The sequence below is a fragment of the Electrona antarctica genome (genome assembly GCF_951216825.1).
Source record: "Electrona antarctica genome assembly, chromosome: 5".
Lineage (NCBI taxonomy): Eukaryota > Metazoa > Chordata > Actinopteri > Myctophiformes > Myctophidae > Electrona > Electrona antarctica.
In genome coordinates this window covers 4,318,410-4,333,778 of record NC_136810.1, presented here as the reverse complement: position 1 = coordinate 4,333,778, position 15,369 = coordinate 4,318,410, and positions in this window count along the sequence as shown.

Below are 15,369 nucleotides of genomic sequence, written 5' to 3'. Positions count from 1 at the left end.
TGGGTCCGAAAATTAAGGCCTGGCCCTAACTGGGCCCTAACTGAACAGGCCGGAGGCCCGGCCTGGACAAATCAGCATAGATTTTAGGCCTGACCCAGCCCTAAAACGTTGGGTCGGGTGAGGCCTGGTCGGGTTTGTGCAGAATTTGAGAACTCTACACAGAGTAAAAGTGAAACGCCAGTCAGCACCATCTTCATAATAGATAAAGACACAAACAGACTCTAGTAAGGAGGGAGTTACAATAGTCAAGTTTTGATAAGACTGATGTCTGGATTAGGAGCTGGGCTGACTCCTGGGTGAGGAAGGGTCTGATTTGTCGAACCACTTTACAATACAATGAAGAATTGCAAAACATCATATATCAATTAATCACCCGTCTGTTCCGCCCCCTGGAAAGTGACGGCGTGGGGTAGCGCCTGCAATGACACTGTAAAAAATGTGGAACACGCTACAAACAGTCATAAAGAAGTGTGAATCCTTACTGTCCTTCAAAACGGCTCTAAAAAGGTGTGCCTGCAATTCGGAACTGGCCCCTGTAAAAAGTCAAAGCCTTTTTTGGAAACTGCCCATCATTAATAGATAATCTAATTAATAAACAAATAAGTAAGTAAGTAAGTAGAAGAACCAATCTTATCCAATCAGAAAACACAATTATTTTCTCTCTGCTGATGTTACCTCCCCTCTCCTCCTAGATTTCACGGACCTCCCTGTGTGTAAGGAGAAGGTTTCCCCTGAACAGCAGTGGAGGAGCCCCAGTCTGGTCCAGGTGAAACTAGAACCTCCACAGATTAAAGGGGAACAGCAGGAGAGGAGTCCCAGTCTGGTCCAGGTGAAACTAGAACCTCCACAGATTAAAGAGGAACAGCAGGAGAGGAGCCTCGGTCTGGTCCAGGTGAAACTAGAACCTCCACAGATTAAAGATGATCAGCAGGAGAGGAGTCCCAGTCTGGTTCAGGTGAAACTAGAACCTCCACAGATTAAAGATGAACAGCAGGAGAGGAGCCTCGGTCTGGTCCAGGAACCTCCACAGATTAAAGGGGAACAGCAGGAGAGGAGCCTGAGTCTGGTCCAGGTGAAACTAGAACCTCCACAGATTAAAGATGAACAGCAGTAGAGGAGCCCCAGTCTGGTCCAGGTGAAGCTAGAAGCTCCACAGATTAAAGAAGAACAGGAGATGCTATTTCAAAGACCAGCGGAGGGTGATGGGTCAATGTTGACATTAGTAGCTGTAAAGATTGAAGATGATGGAAACAGAAAGACCCCTTTTGCCAGCACCTCAACTGAACACACGATTGTGTGTAAAAAGGAAGTTTCACCTGAAAAGGAGAGGAGCCCCAGTCTGCTCCAGGAGGAAACAGAACCTTCGCACATTAGAGAAGAACAGGAGGAGCTAATTCAAAGACAAGAGGAGCCTGGTGGGTCAATGTTGACAATACTAGCAGTGAAAAGTGAAGCTGATGGAGACATCTCTTCACACTGCTCTGAAGTTGAAGTTAAACTTGAATCTGACACTGACGTCACTGAAGACAGTGATGATTGGAAGTGGAGGTGTCGACACAAGAGAAAAACCTTTCCACCGTAAACATTGTGACAAGAGTTTCAATCTGTCACATCACCTGGCGAGACACCAGCGTATCCACACTGGAGAAAAACCTTTCCACTGTCAACATTGTGACATGAGTTTCAGTCGTCAGATCTACTGAAGTCACATCAGCGTCTCCACACTGGAGAAAAACCTTTTAATTGTAAACATTGTGACAAGAGTTACACTACGTCAAGTCACCTGAACCAACACCAGCGTGTCCACACTGGAGAAAAACCTTTTCAGTGTAAACATTGTGAAAAGAGTTTCAGGCGGTCAAATCACCTGAACCTACACCAGCGTGTCCACACTGGAGAAAAACCTTTTGATTGTAAACATTGTGACAAGAGTTTCACTCAGTCAAGTAACCTGAACCAACACCAGCGTGTCCACACTGGAGTAAAACCTTTCCACTGTAAACATTGTGAAAAGACTTTCTCTCAATCAAGTACTCTTAAGACACATCAGCGTTTCCACACTGGAGAAAAAGCTTTTAATCGTAAACATTGTGACAAGAGTTACACTACGTCAAGTCACCTGAACCAACACCAGCGTGTCCACACTGGAGAAAAACCTTTTAAATGTAAACATTGTGACCAGAGTTTCAATCGGTCAGGTAACCTGAACAGACATCAGCGTATCCACACTGGAGAAAAGCTCCTGTCACAATGTTAACAGTGTGGCACGAGTTTCAGTCAGTTAAATGTAAGATTATTATTATTTATTTTTTTACATTTTTAACACCACTGGGAGGAGACCCCGGGGCAGACCAAGGCGCAGTTGGAGGAAACACATCGACTCACTGGCCTTGGAACGTCTCGTGCTACCCCAGGAGGAAGTCACTAATGTTCCTCTGGAGAGGGAAGTCTGGAGCACTCTGGTGGAGCTGTTGCCCCCGCGACCCGACTACGGATAAGCGGTTGAAGATGAATGGATGGATGTATTGTTAACTATAATCTTTGTTTCTGGAAGTCCCTGGAACAAAATATTTTGAGATGGGGGTCCGCGATAAACATTTAGGGTCCTTGACGTAAAAACGTATTGAGAAACACTGCAAAACAAGTTTTTCAGAAAAAATATTAGAATTTAGAAGACATTTGTAGAATGGGCAGCATCAGCTCTTAATGGTTTAATTTTCAAACATAATGTGTTGCCAAGCTGTGTCTCCCAACCCTCAGTCCACTGCTTCTTCTGATTGGTGACAGCAAGCGATGACATCACATGACCTCTGGGCCCAGGGACGGATTAACCCCCACGAGGGCCCCTGGGCCAGTAATGTCTTTGGGGCCCCCATAGTGCGCGAGTGCGCAAAATACATTGTTTTTATCATCTTTTTGACCTAAATTTAACTAAATCAATGGCCAATTTCAGGGTATCAAACCCAGTTCTGTGCGATCCAGTTTCCTTGAGGGGCCCCTGAGAGCCAAGGGCCACGGCCCCACTGGCCCAGTGGCTAATTTAATTAAAATAACAGAAGACATGTAACACATTATTGTCTGCTGTGTTGCTTTTCAATGTGTACACTGTGTAATTATATAGAGGTATGGTATCTAAAGAGTACAAAGTACCTTTCTGAATGTGCCAAGTATCGCGATACTTCCCACACGCGATACCTCCGGGCCAGAAATGATACCTGCTGTTTAGATCCTCAAATAAAATGATATACTGTGCACTCTGTGCACATCAAAAAGCACTTGATTAGAAAACAATCTGTGATATGTCTTATTTTATATTCCTGAACCGATTATATGACAAAGGTCTCAATTGTTCAGAAATAATGTTTGTTATAAGCTGGTCCAGCTCCATTCACTGCTATGTATTTATTGAACTTCTTTGGCTCCCATGAAAGTGTCCATGAAAGTGTCATGGTGCAGCCCAGTTACGGGTCCATGTCCTACCTTGCTCTGGGCTAGTGGTCACTCACCAGGTCAGAGGTCATGACCTCTGGGCTGGTCAGTGATGCATCCCAAAACGCAGATTATTGATCATGGACCCATCCGTGGACCTTTCTGGGGGTCCCATGGACGCACTACAGTATTCAGCACTGTACTGTAATTTGGTGCTATTTATTTACTTAATGTTTGCATATACTTTGCACTATGTTTGAATAACTCTTTGCAATTGTCAGATTTAGAATTGTGTTTATTTCTTTCAGATCCATTTTCTACATGAATATAACCATATCATATGGGAGTTAAATGCTGCAATTTGTTAAAAATGACAAAATATGATTCCTAACGTCTTTGAAGCAGGACCACCCCTGGGTCCCGGGACCCATTACATTGAAAACATATTTACATCACTGGCTGGTCACCAGGTCATCAAATGTCTTGCAGTGAGCGTCTAGATTTAAAGTTAAGCACAATAGAGCGTCGCAGTCCCGCCCCCTACCATGGCCCAGTAATCGAAATGGACAATATTGTATTGTTTAATTTTTGTTTACATTTTTTGAAATGCAAATAATCTGTATCGAATCGTTTTGCAATAAAGAATTAAAAAAATGCATCAATACTAAGCACTTGTGCACTGTATTTAGCAATTTTAAGAAGAAAAAAATGGTTTAATTACTCTTCCATTCCATATCGCTACAGATGGTCTATCGATAAATGTGTGAATTCTCTGTTCATGTCAAGGTGCAGGTTTGTCCATGTGTGTTTACATATAATGTCCATGTATTTGGCAGAGAAACACTGTTTACTTTATATCCATAATAATAAATGTTTCCCTTTAAAAACTGCTCTATTTGTGTTTCACACAGATTTCATGTCTTTGCTAAATAGTTACTGTATCGATTTTTAAATCATTGAATCATATCGCCATTATGAACCATGAACCTAATGTGTTCCAACGAATCCAATGTCTTTGTTAAAAACTTTTTATTGGTTAAATATCTGTAGGAGCCATGGAATGGTTACATTGATTATAAATGTTGGTCATGGTCAATGAGATGAATGGGCTGTCACTGGTGTTTAATGTGATTGTTGACCGCTTTACACGGCTTTAATTTGCTTTATTTCATTTACTTTATTTAAGTTGAAGCTGTGGACATTTTTGCTTTACGTTTGAGCACCGTTATGAGTTATTTATATTGCTTTAATAAAACCCTTAAAATGAATCGTTTGGATCCAGCAAATTCCTTTTGTTTGCGGCAGAGCGTGTCTGTCCTGATGAAGGTCTAATCGACCGAAATGTTGACCCAATAAAGAGCAACATTCTGGCAAGTGTCTGACAGTGTGCGGGACCCTTTCTTTGTTTTTCAAAGATACCCTTTTTAAGAGCTTGTCTGACAACATGGCCCATCCCATCGCCTCTAAGCGACTTTAAGTTTATTTCTCATGTAGTCGCTTTACAATATCTATAGAAACGCAACAGCAATGATATACAAACCAAATAGTGGTGGACAGTTTGATGATGTTTACAGATAACCACATGCAAATAACAGACAAGTTATCAAGAAGTATCAAATATTGTGGGTCAAATATGGTGTTTGTTTTTAATGTACCCATGCGGTAACTACCGGTATGTCATTTCTCGACTATTTCGGACGAGGGGCCGCTCACCAGTAACAGGCCCGCTCCCTAGGTGCGTTCCTGTGGGCCTGGATATTCTAGAGACCCCCGGGGACCCCCACACGGTAACTGTAATTTCTTGACCGTTTCAGACGCGGGTGGCTCGCCGGAACCGGGCACTCCCTCCCTACCCCACTGATGACGGCCCGTCTCACCCAATCACAAGCCGCGGCGCTCCTTCCAGCTCCTCCCTCCCTTTGTGGGGGGCATAAAACGGGGTCGCACCCGAGACAGGGGTGTGACAAGTACAGTCAAAGGTTAAATGCTAAAAATCATGACGCGCAAAGCCCCAATTTGTTTATCTTGTCTATCCTTGCTTTATATTATGTTTTGGTGCTCATACATAATGTCCATGCATAGGTAGGCCTATTCTGTTGTTGTTGTTGCTTGTGTTTGTTTTTACTGTTTATTTGTAAAAAATCCAAATAAAGTACAGATCATAAAAAAGAACACAATAAATCTGTATACTTCTGTATACAGAATAAAGGAGGGAATGGAAAGAGCTGGATTCACTGGGTAAGAATAAAGGGAATATTGGTGTAATGCAGAGGTTTTCAACCCTTTTCATTAAGGCTCATTCAATATTTTATTCTGCATCTGAGCCATGGACCACCATTTGATTAGATAACAGGCAAACATCAAAATGACAATTCTTCTACATTCTCTAATTGTGTAGACTTCTTGTGAATCCCCCACCTCTTTTCCCTTTTTACCTTCTTTATGATGAATTCCTGTTCTGTTCTTTGGCTTTATAGAAGTGTCTTATTTGTAGGTCTCTAAATGTTTTGATAAATTGAACAAGGTGGACCCTCTTGTAAACAAGTGTAATGCTTTATTGGGTCGTCCACTCACAGTTAACTGAGTGGACGTGTAACTCTTTTATTGAGTTGTGCTTGAAATGTAGGCTACTGTAATTCTGCAAAGTGTTAATAAATATTTCAATCAATCAATTGTAAATTAAGTAATGCAGATGTTTAACAATAATTAACTCTTGGGAGCGTCAAATGACATTAATTTGGTTTCATAATGCTCTCAAGAGTTAAAGATAAGGGTTAAATATCTGATAAGTGTCCAATTTGGTTAACAACTCTCCTGGTTGAAAACCACTATAATACAATTCCTATGCTGCATATTACGCTGTACCATGGCTCCCCCTAGTGACCGTTTATGCTACGTGCACGCTCCAGCAGCAGCGCTAGTGCGCATGTGCACACCAGTATGTGTGTTCCCCGACTGTTGTTGACACCTTATTAATGAAACTAAAAGGACTGTTGACACTTTAATAATAATAAAAGGTGACGTTTGAAAACAGTGTCGTCGTTAAGCAGCAGGAGGACGTTTGTTAGCAGCTCAACCACTGAAACTGAAACACAGCAGGTAAGATGATGAACTGATTCACGTTGTGTTTTGCATCTATTTATCTTTGATATTTATTCATCTTTTAAGATGGAACATGAGTCATTATATTTACTATTCTATCTGCTTGTTTGATATAATAACTGTGATCATAACAACCAGTAGTTAATACTTGATGCAGCAGCAGTATTAATAATATATGCATTGTTTGGTTGCAACTTGTTGATGCCATTATTAATGTAACCATAACGTTACGTTTTAGAATTGTAGTGGAGAGAGAGATAGGGAGAGAGAGGGAGAGGGGTAGAGAGAGAGGGGGAGAGGGAGAGAGAGAGAGAAAGAGAGGGGGGGAGAGTGAGAGAGAGAGAGAGAGAGAGGGGGAGAGAAAGAGGGGGAGAGAGAGAGAGAGAGAGAGAGAGAGGGGGAGAGAGAGAGAGGGGGGAGAGAGAGTGGGAGGGGGAGAGAGAGAGAGAGGGGGGGAGAGAGAGAGAGAGATAATGGGAATAGTGCAGCAGATAACCAGAACAATTATTCAGTTTGTGATTAAAGCAAAGGCACCCCAATAACATGAACGCGCTGCCGTTGACTATCATTGCGCGCGTTCACGTATGAAACAGCGTTCACGTGTCATGGGCCCAATAACATGAACGTGCACAATGATAGTCAACGGACCAGCGCTGGCTCGAGCTGCAATGAAAAATCCGGCCACTATGTCCATTTCGCCTCAGGGTTTCCTATTCTATTCATATATACTCTAAGATGTGGAGCCATCACCCATGGCAGCCATTTTTCAAAATGGCCACCAGCAACAACTGTTTTCTTATGAATGATGGATAGGCCTATAATATGATATTTTAGACTTATTTAGTATTTGGTAAGTGTCTTTTGCTTGATTGAAAATTGTCATTAAATATTCAAAATGGAGGCTATTTTTCAAGATGGCCGCCAGCAACAACTGTTTTCTCATGAATGATGGATATAATGATATTTCAGACTAATTTACCATATTGTGTGTTTACGCGTGCGTGCGTGAAGCATCTCTGTCCGATGGAGATGGACACAGCATGTCAGGATGCTGTTATCATTCAGGTTGCTGAATGATGACTAAAACATTATTTTCTGTTGGTGATTTCCACAGAGCACCACAGGAGGAGATCTCACGCCATCAGGAGAGATGGCCTCCAAAAGATATTTCGCACGGTCAGAGGAGCAGCGGCAGATGGACCAGGGACATGGACTTTTTGATGCAACGTTGCAACCCGTAGTAAAGTTGTACAGGATGGGTATGTAGCCTACTATTAATTTACAGCTAGTTAAATATGTGCTCCTCTGTAACTGTCCTGTTGTACCTTGGATGCATAAGTTCTGAAATCTTTGCCACTGCCAACAGATGACAGGGCTGCCAAAGTCTCACCCCAGAGTGAGACTTACGCAATTTAACCTTTTAGCACCCACCACAACACACTTGCCATCTCACACGCTTATTTTCCACTCTCACAGTCTCACTAGTCACTAGTACTACATTATAATATTTTCCAGGGACATGGTGAGCCCTCCCTATGCTGCCTCTGATTTACTGGCGAGTTAACCAATCCAACGAAAGGAACCAGCCGCACCACGTATACAAACCAATCAGAAGCAACTTAGGGCGGGCTATAGCTTCTCCACGCATCACAGAGGAGCAGAGCAGACTGAGGCGCGAACCGCAAATTACTTCCTCACTGAAACATCCACTTCAAGTTCAGCCGATATTTGAGCGACAAAGGGAATTCAATTATTGTATCTGAATAGCCCCGGCCCCAGCCCCCCACCCGTTAACTGTTAGTGAAAGCAGAAATGCACGTTCGGTTCGTCATTGATCATTTAGGCTGCTGCTATCCCAGTCTCCCAGTCTTCCAGTCCCAGTCTTTTCGTGCATTACATTGGCACTGGCCTCACAATCCCTCCTATGTTAACGGGAGGGAATGTGTTGAATGCCAACAATATACATTGATTGATTGATTGAAGAATTTATTAACAGTTTGCAGAATTACAGTACATTTCAAGCACAAACTCAATACAAAGGCTGTTAACTGTGAGTGGACGACCCAATTAAGCATTACACTTGTTTCCAATAGGGTCCACCATGTTCAAATCATCAAAACATTTAGAGACGTACAAATAGACACTTCTATAGACAGAACAGGAATTCATCATAAAAGAGGTAAAAAGGGAAAAGAAACATATACAGTGAGGGGAAAAAGGGGCGGGCGGTGGGGGGGGGATTCAGATTTTACGGGGGCCAGTTTCGAATTGCAGCCATCCGTAGGTGCCCTTTGAGAGCGGTTTTGAAGGAGTCAAGGGATTCGCATGTCTTAATGACAGTTGGTAGGGCGTTCCACATTTTGGTGGCATAGGAGCGAAAATAATTTAGTCCCTTGTTTGTGCCGAATCTGGGTTGTACATGGTTCGTTGCACTCCCTCTGGTGTTGTGGGTGTGGACTTCGTTAACATTAAGGAAGTATCTAGACAGGTACATGGGTATCTTGGTGGTGTATCGAATCTTGTGGACCAGACCCATTGCAAGATGCTGTACTCTGTCGTCGACCCTAAGCCATTCCAGCCTGTCGAAGTGGGCAGGGGTGAGGTGGGTTCGGGGGGCTAGATCAAGTAGGAGCCTGACCAGTTTGTTTTGGGAAGTCTGGAGCCTGGTTTTAAGGGCCTTTGAGGTGCTGTGGTACCAGGAGGTGCATGCATAGTCAAAGAAACCCTGTACAAGGGCTCCTGTTAAGGTCTTCAAGGTGTTTTTGTTGACCAGTGAGGAGATCCTGTAGAGGAATCTTGTTCTATGGTTGACTTTTTTGATTACAGGCGTCTTTCAGGCTAGACTGCCTATGTTTAAAGGCTCATTCATGGTCTGGATTTTCGGTGGTGAGGTGACCACCGCTCCGGTGGTGAGCTGACCACCGGAGCTGAAATAACGTTGAGCGGTGGTGAGTAAAAACAGAGAGAAGGGCTGGGGCGGTGGTGGTGGTTTGCTCTTCACCTCGGCTCGTGACGTCATGTTGTAGTTCGGTGGGCACCTCAACACCGAAAATCCAGACTATGTATGAGCCTTAAAGTTACCTTTGAACAGCCAGTGCACCGATAGCTGAGTTGCTTGTCATGAAAATCCACTTTAAAACGGTGTAATCGCTTGTTGTAGTGTAGAAAAGTATTCCATAGCGGCGATCACAACAACAGCCCAGGCAGTGCACGGCTACTTCCTCCGGCAGATTCGCCATTGTAAACAATGGGACTCAATTTCCCTTAAATAGATTTCAGAATCAGAATACGCTGCTCATCCATTCACATGCTGAACAGTTTCTATTCGTTGATGACAGCTGATACAGCTGCTTGCTGCTCTGTAGCCCTATACAGGTCATGGTTAGATGACAACTGATACAGCTGCTTGCTGCTCTGCAGCCGTACAGATCCTGTCCTATGTACTATTCCAATGCGTTGGACAGTTGATCGTTTGATCAACTTCTCGTTTTTCAAATCGAACAATTTTTGTTTAGCGTGGAGGAGTTGGTAATCGGTGCTGGACCTGTTGAAATTGGCTGATGCCAATTTCAGGTTAAGTGCGCATGCACTGGTTGGCCAGTAAGGAGTAGAGTTCTCATTGGGCCCGAAAATTAAGGCCTGGCCCTAACTGGGCCATAACTGATCAGGCCCGAGGCCCGGCCCGGACAAATCAGCATAGATTTTAGGTCTGACCCGGCCCTAAAACGTCGGGTCGGGTTTGTGCAGAATTTGAGAACTCTACACAGAGTAAAAGTGAAACGCCAGTCAGCACCATCTTCATAATAGATAATACACAAACAGACAGAACAGAATTATTATTTGTATTATTATAAACAAATTCAATATATATATTTTTATTTTCATGGAGCCCGAGGCCCGGCCCGGCCCGGACCTACCTATTAGCATACATTTTAGGCCCGGCCCAGCCTTAAAACGTCAGGTCGGGCCTGGTCGGGTTCGGGCAGAGCTTGAGAACTCTAGTAAGGAGGGAGTTACAATAGTCAAGTTTTGATAAGACTGATGTTTTTGATTGATTGATTGAAAAATGTATTAACAGTTTGCAGAATTACAGTACATTTCAAGCACAAACTCAATACAAAGGCTGTTAACTGTGAGTGGACGACCCAATTAAGCATTACACTTGTTTCCAATAGGGTCCACAATGTTCAATTCATCAAAAACATTTAGAGACGTACAAATAGACACTTCTATATAGACAAAGGACAGAACAGGAATTCATCATAAAGGAGGTAAAAAGGGAAAATAAACATATACAGTGAGGGAAAAAAAGGGGTGGGCGGTGGGGGGGATTCACGTTCAGCTCCGTTCATTTGCTTGTTTTCCTTGGAGGAGCTGCGTTGGGTCCCCAAGTCGGCTCCGTGGCCGTACCTTGAATTGGCTGTGTGGCCGTGACCATCTCTTGTGTTATCCTTGTGTTGGGTCCCCAAGTCGGCTCAGTGGCCGTACCTTGAGTTGGCTGTGTGGCCGTGACCGTCTCTTGTGTTGTCCTTGCGTTGGGTCCCCAAGTCGGCTCAGTGGCCATACCTTGAGTTGGCTGTGTGGCCGCGACCGTCTCTTGTGTTGTCCTTGCGTCCGTGTTTGAGGGATTCCGATTTTACAGGGGCCAGTTTCGAATTGCAGCCGTCCGTAGGACTGGATAAGGAGCTGGGCTGACTCCTGGGTAAGGAAGGGTCTGATTTGTCGAACCACTTTACATTACAATAGAATTGCAAAACATCATATATCAATTAATCACCCGCCTGGTCCGCCCCCTGGAAAGTGACGGTGTGGGGTAGCGCCTGCAATGACACTGTAAACATTTTGGAACATGCTACAAACAGTCATAAAGAAGTGTGAATCCTTACTGTCCTTCAAAACGGCTCTAAAAGGTGTGCCTGCAATTCGGAACTGGCCCCTGTAAAAAGTCAAAGCCTTTTTGGGAAACTGCCCATCATTAATAGATATATAAATAGATAATCTAATTAATTATTACACTAGACATTATTACAAATAAGTAAGTAAGTAAGTAAGTAAGTAGAGGAACCAATCTTATCCAATCAGAAAACACAATTATTTTCTCTCTGCTGATGTTACCTCCCCTCTCCTCCTAGATTTCACGGACCTCCCTGTGTGTAAGGAGAAGGTTTCCCCTGAACAGCAGTGGAGGAGCCTCAGTCTGGTCCAGGTGAAACTAGAACCTCCACAGATTAAAGAGGAACAGCAGGAGAGGAGCCCCAGTCTGGTCCAGGTGAAACTAGAACCTCCACAGATTCAAGATGAACAGCAGAAGAGGAGTCTCAGTCTGGTCCAGGTGAAACTAGAACCTCCACAGATTAAAGATGAACAGCAGGGGAGGAGTCCCAGTCTGGTCCAGGTGAAACTAGAACCTCCACAGATTAAAGAAGAACAGCAGGAGAGGAGTCCCAGTCTGGTCCAGGTGAAACTAGAACCTCCACAGATTAAAGATGAACAGCAGGAGAGGAGCCCCAGTCTGGTCCAGGTGAAACTAGAACCTCCACAGATTAAAGAGGAACAGCAGGAGAGGAGCCCGAGTCTGGTCCAGGTGAAACTAGAACCACAGATTAAAGAGGAACAGCAGGAGAGGAGTCCCAGTCTGGTCCAGGTGAAACTAGAAGCTCCACAGATTAAAGAAGAACAGGAGATGCTATTTCAAAGACCAGCGGAGGGTGATGGGTCAATGTTGACATTAGTAGCTGTAAAAACTGAAGATGATGAAAACAGAAAGACCCCTCTTGCCAGCACCTCAACTGAACACACGGTTGTGTGTAAAGAGGAAATTTCTCCTGAAAAGGAGAGGAGCCCCAGTCTGCTCCAGGAGGAAACAGAACCTTCGCACATTAGAGAAGAACAGGAGGAGCTAATTCAAAGACAAGAGGAGCCTGGTGGGTCAATGTTGACAATACTAGCAGTGAAAAGTGAAGCTGATGGAGACATCTCTTCACACTGCTCTGAAGTTGAAGTTAAACTTGAATCTGACACTGACGTCACTGAAGACAGTGATGATTGGGAGGAGACAAGTGGAAGTGTCTACACAGGAGAAAAACCTTTCCACTGTAAAGATTGTGACAAAAGTTTCGTGAATTCAAGTAACCTGAACAGACACCAGCGTATCCACACTGGAGAAAAACCTTTTAATTGTAAACATTGTGACATGAGTTTCAGTCAGTCAAGTCACCTGGAGAGACACCAGCGTATCCACACTGGAGAAAAACCTTTCCACTGTCAACATTGTGACATGAGTTTCACTCGGTCAGATCCACTGAAGTCACATCAGAGTCTCCACACTGGAGAAAAACCTTTTCAGTGTAAACATTGTGACAAGAGTTTCAGTCGGTCAGATCAGCTGAAGTCACACCAGCGTATCCACACTGGAGAAAAACCTTTTAAGTGTAAACATTGTGACAAGAGGTTCAGGTTCAAATGTAACCTTAAGTCACACCAGCGTGTCCACACTGGAGAAAAACCTTTTCAGTGTAAACATTGTGACAAGAGTTTCAGTCGGTCAGATCTGCTGAAGTCACACCAGCGTATCCACACTGGAGAAAAACCTTTTAAGTGTAAACATTGTGACATGTGTTTCAGTCGGTCAGATCTGCTGAAGTCACATCAGCATATCCACACTGGAGAGAAACCTTTTAAGTGTAAACATTGTGACAAGACTTTCACTCAGTCAGGTCACCTGAAGTCACACCAGCGTGTCCACACTGGAGAAAAACCTTTTAAGTGTAAACATTGTGAAAAGACTTTCACTCAGTCAAGTACTCTGAAGACACACCAGCATATCCACACTGGAGAAAAACCTTTCCACTGTAAACATTGTGACAAGAGTTTCACAGATTTAAGTAATCTGAACCAACACCAGCGTCTCCACACTGGAGAAAAACCTTTTAATTGTAAACATTGTGACAAGAGTTTCACTCAGTCAGGTACTCTGAAGACACACCAGCGTGTCCACACTGGACAATTTTAACAGTGTGGCACGAGTTTCAGTCAGTTAAATGTGAGATTATTATTATTTTTTACATTTTAACTCAACTGGGAGGAGACCCCGGGACAGACCAAGGCGCAGTTGGAGGAAACACATCGACTCACTGGCCTTGGAACGTCTCGTGATACCCAGGGAGGAAGTCACTAATGTTGCTCTGGAGAGGGAAGTCTGGAGCACTCTGGTGGAGCTGTTGCCCCGGTGATCCGACTACGGATAAGTGGTTGAAGATGGATGGATGGATGGATTGTTAACTATAATCTTTGCTTCTGGAAGTCCCTGGAACAAAATATATTTTGAGATGGGGGTCCGCGATCAAATAGATAAAATCATTTTAGGGTCCTTGACGTAAAAACGTATTGAGAAATACTGGAAAACAAGTTTTTCAGAAAAATATTAGGATTTAGAAGACACTTGTAGAATGGGCAGCATCAGGTCTTAATGGGTTAATTTTCAAAAAATGTGTTACCAAAATGTGTCTCCTGACCCTCAGTCTTTCTGAACGTACCAAGTATGGCAAGACTTCCCACCGTTTCCTGTCTGGCAGCCAAATCTCGCGATACCTCCGAGCCAGAAACGATACCTGCTGCTGTTTAGATCCTCAGATACAATTATATACTGTGCACTCTGTGCACATCGAAAAGCAAGTGATTAGAAAACAACCTGTGATATGTCTTATTTTATATTCCTGAACCGATTATATGACAAAGGTCTCAATTGTTAAGAAATAATGTTTGTTATGAGCTGGTCCAGCCGGCTCCATTCACTACCATGTATTCATTGAACTTCCGGTGTGAGTTTTGGCTCCCATGAAAGTGTCCATGCAAGTGTCATGGCGCAGCCCAGTCACGTGACCATTTCCTTTCCTTAGCTTCCTTGCTCTGGGCTGGTCACTCACCAGGTCAGAGGTCTTGACCTCTGGGCTGGTCAGTGATGCATCCCAAAACGCAGATTATTGATCATGGACCCAGCCGTGGACCTTTCTGGGGGTCCCATGGACACACTACAGTATTCAGCACTGTACTGTAATTTGGTGCTATTTAATTTACTTTGTTTGCATATACTTTGCACTGTTGTTTGAATAACTCTTTGCAATTGTCAGATTTAGAATTGTGTTTATTTCTTTCAGATCAATTTTCTACATGAATATAACCATATAAGTTTTTAAGTGCAATTTGTTAAAAATGACAAAATATTCAACGTCGTTGAAGCGGGACCACCCCTGGGTCCCGGGACCCATTACATTGAAGGTCTAGATTTAAAGTTAAGCACAATATGCCTGGTCATCTAATATATTGTCACTATGGTTATCTTGTATGTCCAAAACCTTTACTTTTCAGGAAGTGGAGAAACAGATAATTTCAATAATCAAAATGGAAACTCAACCTATTGTATCGTTTAATTTTGTATCGTATCGTTTGAAATGCAAATAATCAGTATAGAATCTTTTTGCAATGAAACTGAAACAAATAATTTCAAAAATGCATCAATACTAAGCACTTGTGCACTGTATTTAGACATTTTAAGAAGAAAACATTGTTTAATTACTTCTCTGTGTTCATGTCAAGGTGCATGGTTTGTCCATGTGTGTTCACATATAATGTCCATGTATTTGGCAGAGATTCACTGTGTTTACTTTTTATCCATATTAAATGTTTCCCTTAAAAACTGCTCTATTTGTGTTTCACAGATTTCATGTCTTTGCTAAATAGTTACTGTATTGATTTTAAATCATTGAATCGCATCGTGTCGCCATAATAACCAATGTATCGCATCGTCAACCTTGAACCATGTATCGTGTTACGTATCGT